This window comes from Pinus tabuliformis, chromosome 2_2 (genome assembly GCF_031772625.1).
Source record: "Pinus tabuliformis cultivar Carrire ecotype Pingquan chromosome 2_2, CPIR1, whole genome shotgun sequence".
In the NCBI taxonomy this organism is placed as follows: domain Eukaryota; kingdom Viridiplantae; phylum Streptophyta; class Pinopsida; order Pinales; family Pinaceae; genus Pinus; species Pinus tabuliformis.
Genome location: NC_142300.1, coordinates 161,006,108 through 161,014,934, shown reverse-complemented (window position 1 = coordinate 161,014,934; position 8,827 = coordinate 161,006,108).

Sequence of the window (8,827 nt, the reverse complement as noted above, 5' to 3'; positions counted from 1 at the left end):
CTAGGAGATGAAGCAACAAAACTTTGGGCCCCGTTTGGGTAGATTGGTACATCAACTTCCCGAGGCCGTAACTTTGGCATACGATCTCTGTTTGGTGATCATTTCGAAGATCTTTAAGAGGAGGTTGAAAACATAATGGACAGGTAGTTCAGGACTTTTTACGTCTCTTTGTTTTCCCTAAAAATGTCTTTTAGGGCCTCAAAACAACTTCGGAAGTTTAGGACTCGAAAACTGCCAAAAATAGTAAATAGTACTACCCTAGATCAGTCCTCCCCCTTTATGAAGCAATGGTCCCCATTCCATTGAGTGCCTTCATGAGATGGGGAAACGTTTTCTAAACTTGGTCCCTGGTGAGCCACTTGCCTTGGTGCAACAATTGGCCAACTTTGACAACCCTATATAGTTAGATCTTCTGTTGGCGAGTGTTATTGATCTATGTGTCCACGATCTAATCAGTTGTGGCATGTTCCATTCAGTCTGGGTTTAGCTCTATTGGTGTGAGTTGTTCTACAATGTCGGATGTGTCCAACAATGGTGGAAAGTATGGCCGAAGGTGATCTACATTGAACACTGGGTGTAGACCAAGGAATGGTGGAATGTTGAGCTCGAAGGCATTGTCCTCTACATCCTTGGTGATGGTGTATGGACCATATTGGAGCGGGCGAAGCTTGCAGTGAGATCCAGCGAGACACTCCTTCTGCAAATGTAGCCAAACTTTATCACCCACCTGGAGCTTGTGCAACACCTGATGTTGATCTTAGTGTTGGTTGTACTTAGCTTTGGCTTTGTCTAATATATCATGGACCTGTTAGAGGATGTGTTGAATGTGCTCAATGAAGCTTTTAGTTGTGTCAGCTTCGGACTGGACATTAGCCGAATCTTCTTGAGTAGCTGCAAATGATATGGCCACATCAATGGGACATAATGGCTGAAATCCCAAACCTACGTGAAAGGGGCTATGGCCCGTTGAGCTGTGGAGAGCTCTCTTGTAGCTGTGCTAGACATAGGGGAGGCTTTCATCCCATGTGTGTGGATTCTTCGAGTTGTACATGCACAAAATGTGTACAATCATCTTGTTGACGACTTTTGTTTTTCCATCAGTTTGCGGATGGAAATTCGTGGACTTAGTGAGTTTGGTATCCAGCATCAACCAAAGACTTGACCAAAATGCACTTAGGAATCTATTGTCCTGATCAGAGGCAATGGACTGTGGGATCCCAAATTGTAGCCACACTCACTCAAGGAAGAGCTTAGAATCCGCCTCTATTGTGATACTTTTCTTGCAGTCCACCATAATGGCCATCTTAGAGAATATGTCGACGACCACGAAAACACAGTCATTGTCATGCTTAGTAGAAGGAATGTTGGACATGTAATCCATGGAGATGGATTCTCAAGGTCGACTATGAGTAGGCAGAGGAGTATATAGACCTTGCTTCTTGATGGTTGGTTTGGCAGTGGCACAAGCAATGCAGGATTTAATGTACCTCTTGTTATCACTGGGCTGGAAAGGGTTGGGCTGTATCAACCTTCAACCAAGTGTAACTATTTCAAACCAACTTTTGACTTGAAGTTAGTTGATCCAGGTGGATATTGGTGGCCACCTGCCAAGTCCACTTGGACCCCCACCGTTGTTTCTCTCAGCATTTTCAGTTTCCTTAATTGTAGCACAACTTACTATTTTTAGCAATTTTTCGGGTCCTGAACTTCCGGAGCCGTTTTGAGGCCCTAAACGAAGTTTTTGGGGAAATATGGGGGCAACAATGGGTCCGTGGAGAGATGTTGCCCTTCGAAAAGTGGTAGTTCCTGGATAGATCTTTCTAACAAGCTATTGTACGCATCAAACAGAGATCGTATGCCAAATTACGACCCCGAGAAGTTGATGTACCAATTTACCCAAACGGGGCCCACAGTTTGGCATTTCATCTTCTAGGGTTAGGTTTTGGAATGTTAAGGGTTTTTCATTGTTTCTCAACAATAAATAGGCCTTCAAGCCTCATTGTAACACAGTTCAGAGGCATGTAGCCACCACATCTCTTCTCATAGATAAGCTACCATCGCCCTAGCTGGTTTATTTCCATTATTGTTTGTAAGCATATTTCAGTATTTTACATTAATGAATTGAAGTATTATTTCCGCTGCATACTTGTGTATATGGTTATCTTTGTAATTTGTTGCGTTCCTGTTTAAGTCCGGATCAGTGGTATCAGAGCGGTCTGATTTTTCTCTGTTTTTCTTTGCATGTCCCCAACGAGGTCGGGATATAAGGAGTTAGGGCTTGAACTGGTCGAACCTTTGCAAGACTAGCCTCGTAAATCCTGATGGCCTCCCACGGCGGATGAGAAGAAACACGAGGGGGTAGGAGATCCTATCAAAATCTTGCTCGAAGAAGCCCTCGAGCGAAAACGGAACGCGATGATGGACAACTTTGCCCATATCCTTCAGCGGCTACCCAGAAGCGATGCATCGACTTCCAGCAGCTACTCTGCAAATGCCACGCCCTTTAAGGTACAAGTTAATTTTGAAACCCCCATATTCGAGGGTCAGATAGACGCAGATGCCGTAGATAAATGGTTAAATCTACTAGAGGGTTATTTTTCTGTTCATGAAGTTTCGAGCCGGGAAAAGATTGTTTTCGCTCTTCTCAAAGCAGCCCCCCATGTCAAGGACTCGTGGGAAACCTACTGCAAGTAGAAGGATGAAAATATCGGCTCACTATTTTCAGCCGCACCCATCTGGAATTCATTCCAGGATGACATTAAGGAGCAGTACTACCCCGTTGGAAGCTATGAGGATGAATACATAAAGTGGACCACTCTGCGGCAGGGAAGGGACCAAGACGTGCCAGAGTTCACCAATCTTTTCCATACCCTTCACACAAAGTTGGGTATCAAGGATTCGGAGCAGCGTTTGATACTCAAATACCGCGGCTGCCTGCACAAGTACATCCAGGAAGAAATAGAATTCCTGAACATCTCCTCACTCGGCACCGCATACCGATATGCCGTCAAGGTCGAGCAGAAGTTTAAACAAAAGAAGCAGGACTTTGGATCTATGAATTCAAAGCAAGGGAAAGGTGCCCCTAAACCACAGAACAAAGGACAAATCCAAGGCGGGGCAGCCCAAGACAACCCGCCAAAGCTACAAGCAAATAACAGCACCACGAAGCCGAAAAAGGACACGGGAAAATGGTGTGAGTTCCATAAGAGCTCCACTCACAACACAAGTGAGTGTCGGGCCAAGCAGTCACTGGTGGCTGAGCTAAAGGTTTCAGAATAAGATGCATGTTCCGACTCTGAGTTAGAACCCGACAAGGGGAATGACAAAGGGAAGCAGATCATTGATGCAGATCCCAACGCCACTGCTGCTACTTCCAAGATCCAGAAAAATGAAATCGAAGATCCAAAGGAGGAGGAGCGTCTCTTCCACTCCCACATGTGGGTAAAGGGCTCCCCGCTACAGTTCATTGTCTATAGCAGGAGCCAAAAGAACCTCATTTTGGCAGAGGTCGTGAAGCAGTTAGGCTTACTGACCACAGCACATCCACAACCGTACACCATCGGATGGCTTCACCAAGGACGAGATCTTCGCGTGAGCCAACAGTGTCGCCTTCCATACAACATCAAGCCCTTCACGGATGAGGTATTGTGTGACATTGCTCCCCTTGAAGTTTGTTATGTATTATTAGGACAACCATACTTGTGGAAGCGACATGCTATGTATGAATCAAGGCCCCTTGCTATTATTATTACATTGGGAAATAAGTTGTACAAGATACCAGAGGTAGCACTGCCTACTGCCATCTCTTTGATTACTGCAAAACAATGCAGTAAGCTCATTTCCAAAATCGGGAAATGTGTTTTCCTGATGATACGCCCTCAAGGAAAGAAGAAGACGGTGGCCACAGCCTCCAGATAGGGCCCCTCCGCATGACAACTACAGATGGACAAGGTCGTGGAGGAGTACGAGGACATCTTCAACTCCCCCACAGGGGTTCCTCTGCACTGTCAGGTCAAGCACTCCATCGATCTGACCCCAAGTGTGCCACTACCCAATGGACCAATTTATCGACGCTCCGTTCTGGAGAACGATGAAATTAAGAGGCAGATTCAGGAGCTACTGCAAAAAGGTCACATCCGTCCGAGTTCATCGCCTTGTGGGAGCCCGATCGTGTTGGTACAGAAGAAGGATGGGACTTGGAGACTCTGTATTGACTATCGGGCACTGAACAAGATCACTGTCCGTAATAGGTACCCGATCCCATGGCTTGATGACCTCCTGGACCAACTAAAGGGGGCAAAATATTTCAGCAAGATCGATCTGAAGTCAGGATATCACCAGGTACCAATCGAACCCTCTAATGTGTGGAAGACTGCCTTCAAAGCCAAGGAGGCCTTTTCAAATGGTTGGTTATGCCTTTCGGATTGACGAATGCTCTTACAACCTTCATGAGGTTAATGGATGACATCTTGCGGCCATTCACCAACTCATTTGTAGTGGTATACTTGGATGACATTCTGATCTTCAGCCAGAGTTGGGAAGAGCACCTCCACCACATCCAACAAGTTCTCCAAACACTACGGCAACACAAGCTATGTGCCAATTTGGAGAAATGCACTTTTGGCATGAGCCAGGTTCAGTATCTGGGATACATTATTGATGAAAAGGGGGTGCATGTGGATCCAACCAAGCTCCAAGTCATTCGGGATTGGCCATCTCCAACCACTCTGACAAAGCTCTGTAGCTTTCTAGGCCTTGCCAACTTCTACTGCAGGTTCATGTTGGGGTTTTCCCATATCACTTGGCCTTTGAGTCAAGTCACCAAGGGAGGAGCAAAAGAAAAATTCTTTTGGTATGAATCTCAACAGAAGGCATTCATAGAGTTGAAAGATTTCCTCTGCACAGCACCAATGCTCGCATTACCATATTTACAAAAACCATTTGAGGTCGAGACAGAGGCCTCTGACTATGCTATTGGGGCAGTCCTTACTCAACACAGGCATCCAGTGGCATATCACAATGAAACACTTTGAGACACAGTCAGGAAGTATCCCACTTATGATAAAGAGATGTATTCCATTGTGCAGGCCTGCCTATAATGGAAGCATGACATTTTGGGGAAGGAAACGGTCATCCACACAGACCACCGACCCCTGCAGTTCATACAGACCCAAGGGAAATTGCAGAATGATCACCATCAGAAGTGGTCTACATACCTGCAACAGTTCCATTTGAATATCAAGTATAAGAAGGGCAACACCAATAATGTTGCAAATTTCCTCAGTCGACCACCGATCATGGCGTTAACCACCGTGCTCAACTCTTGTGGGCATGAGACTTCTGAGTGGCCACTTCTCTACAAAAGCGACCCAAAATTCGACCACATATACCAGACACTCTTGGAGGGTCGGCATGTTCCAGATTTTCACCTCTAGGATGCCCTGTTATGCCACCTGGGTCACCTTTGTGTTCCTTCAAGCGAGCGTGCCAAGATGATTTGGGAAGCACACTATAGTCGGGCTACTGGGCATTTTGGGGTCGAGAAAATGGTGGCAGCACTACAAAAGTATTTCTATTGGCCGAATCTTCGACAGGATGTCGGGAAGTACATCAGATCATGTACTACCTGTGCCATTGCCAAACCGACCATCAAGAAGCAAGGCCTCTATACTCCGCTGCCTATCCCTAGTCGACCTTAGGAATCCATCTCCATGGATTACATGTCAGGCCTTCCTTCCACTAAGCATGGAAATGACTGTGTTTTTGTGGTCGTCGACAGGTTCTCGAAGAATATCACAGTGGAAGCCACTGCTAAACTCTTTTTTGAACGAGTGTGGGTGCACTTTGGGATCCCACAGTCTATCATCTCAGATCGGGACAATCGGTTCCTCAGTACATTTTGGTCCAGTCTCTGGTCAATGCTGGACACCAAACTCACTAAGTCCACAGCCTTCCATCCTCAAACTGGTGGCCAGAAAGAGGTTGTCAATAGGATGATTATACACATTCTACGCATGTACAACTCAAAGCATCCACGCACATGGGACGAGAGCCTCCCCTATGTTCAACACAGTTACAACCGAGCTCTTCACAGCTTGACTGGCCACAGCCCTTTTCAGGTGGGCTTGGGATTCCAGCCACTATGCCCCATTGATGTGGCCATGCCACTTGCAGTTACTCACACAGATTCAGCTCATGTCCAGTCTGAAATAGACAAGGCAACCAGCTTCATTGAGCACATCCAACATATTCGCCAGCAGGTCCATGACATTCTGGAGAAATCAAATGCCAAGTACAAGCAGCGACATGATCAACATTGGGTGCCACACAAGTTTCAAGTGGGCGACAAAGTCTGGTTGCATTTGCAAAAGGAATGCCTTACTGGAGCCAATCGGAAACTGAGACCAATCTGCTATGGTCCTTACACCATTACTAAGGCTATGGGAGACAATGCATTTGAGCTCATCATTCCCCCATTCCTTGGCCTGTACCCAGTGTTCAATGTAGACCGCCTTCGGCCATACTTTCCACCATTGCTAGACACATCCGACATTGCAGAACAACTCACACCCACAGAATCAAATCTAGATTGCATGGAACAAGCTACAAATGATCGTATCATGGACACATAGATCAAGAACACTCGCCAACAGAATATCCAACTATATCGAGTTGTCAAAGCAGGCCAACTCCTTCACCAGGGCAAGTGGCTCACCAGGGACCAAGTTCAGCAAAAGTTTCCTCATCTCATGGAGGAACTCAACGCAATGGGAACCATTACTTCCTAAGGGGGGAGGAATGATCCCGGTGGATATTGGTGGCCACCTGCCAAGTCCACCTGGACCCCCACCATTGTTTCTCTCAACATTTTCAATTTCCTTAATTGTAGCACAACTTACTATTTTTAGCAGTTTTTCGGGTCCTGAACTTTTGGAGCCGTTTTGAGGCCCTAAACGACGTTTTTTGGGAAATCTGGGGGCAACATGGGTACATGGACCGATGTTTCTCTTCCCAAAGTGGTAGTGCTTGGATAGATCTTTCTAACGAGCTATTGTACCTGTCAAACCGAGATCGTATGCCAAAGTTACGACCCCAGGAAGTTGATGTACCAATTTACCCAAACAGGGCCCACAGTTTGGTGTTTCATCTTCCAGGGTTAGGTTTTGGAATGTTAAGGGTTTTTCATTATTTGTCAACAATAAATAGGCCTTCGAGCCTCATTGTAACACAGTTCAGAGGCATGTAGCCACCACATCTCTTCTCAGAGATAAGCTACCATCGCCATAGCTGGTTTATTTCCATTATTGTTTGTAAGCATATTTCAGTATTTTACATTAATGAATTGAAGTATTATTTCCGCTGCATACCTGTGTTTATGGTTATCTTTGTAATTTGTTGTGTTCCTGTTCAAGTCTGGATCATTAGTCCTTCCAATTTGAGATGGCTCTCTCAAAATATTTATAAATGACTGATAAACTCAAAATTTAGATGACTAACTCTGATCTCTTTCTGTGATTTTTTAGGTGAAGAAAAATGTGATCACGACCACCATTAGGGATGGAGTCAAATTAAAACAAATTATGATCAACAACAATGTTTAATGGAAGTTGAGGCATCTATGGCTTTGAAAATGGTACAAATGAACACCCATAGTCATACACAGTAAATGAAGGAAATTGGAACAGTTTAATGGATTTCCAAGTAATCAAGATACTATATAAAAATTGAAATAATATGATAAAAACCCATAAAAGCCATGACATGAATCTCAGGTACAGAAACATAGTTGTTGCATATTTTCTATTAAAAGATCAAAATATTACAGAAGGTCAGTTCTTCACATTCTCCATCCATCCTCCTCAGAGTTGAAAATCTACTTATTTATAGAGAAAAGATCTCTTTACATATCTTGCCACCTGGGCCAAATTCGATTCATTGTTCTAGAGACTTGTTCATTCTTTTCTTCTAACTAACAGAGTTTTCATAGGGATTTTCTGTTTTAACAAAGTTTGAATACAAATAGGAGTCACATCTAAACATAATTTATCTAACTGTTACAATAATTTAGGAAAAAATTGCAACTATTTGTAATGTTGGCACTGTATTTGTGGAAATTCAGAACATCTGGCCTTTCAAATCCCGTGGTGCTGTTTTTGGGCCTTTAAATGAGCAATGTTGTTTGTCCTGCTGGTAGGTGTGTTGTTTGCTGATTAAAACTTGTTTGAAAGTGCCTTCACTATCCTCCATATAATATTTTAGGGGCGAATTTTAGCCCATGGGTGAAATTTAAGGGGTTTTATATTTTGAATGGGAGAATTTTTTATATTAAACCCCTTTCTATAATTCACCCAAACATTATTTAAAAAATAAATAAATATTGTATATTAGCCTGAAAGATAAGCCCATAAAACACAATTTCGCCTCCCCAAATTTCATTCCAACCCCCGATTTGCCTTGAAAATATCATTGGCAACTTGGATTTGCTCATAATCACCCCCCGATTTCTAGGAATGGCACTTGTTAGGGATTGATTCAACGAATGTTTCATCAACTAGATCCACAAATGGTTTTGCAAAGGCTGAATCAAGAGAAAATGAATCAACCCTAGTTGGAAACTGGTACTACTTCAGGTGACTTTGCTACTTGAACCGTGTTTTAGGTAATAAGAAGTTTATGTCTTGGGATTGCTTCAACGAATGCTTCATCAACTGAATCAACAAATGGTTCTGCGAAGGCTAGATCAACAGAAATTGAATCAACCCTGGTTGGAACTGGTACTGCTTCAAGTGACTTTGCTGCTTGAACCCCGTCTCTAGGTAATAAGAAG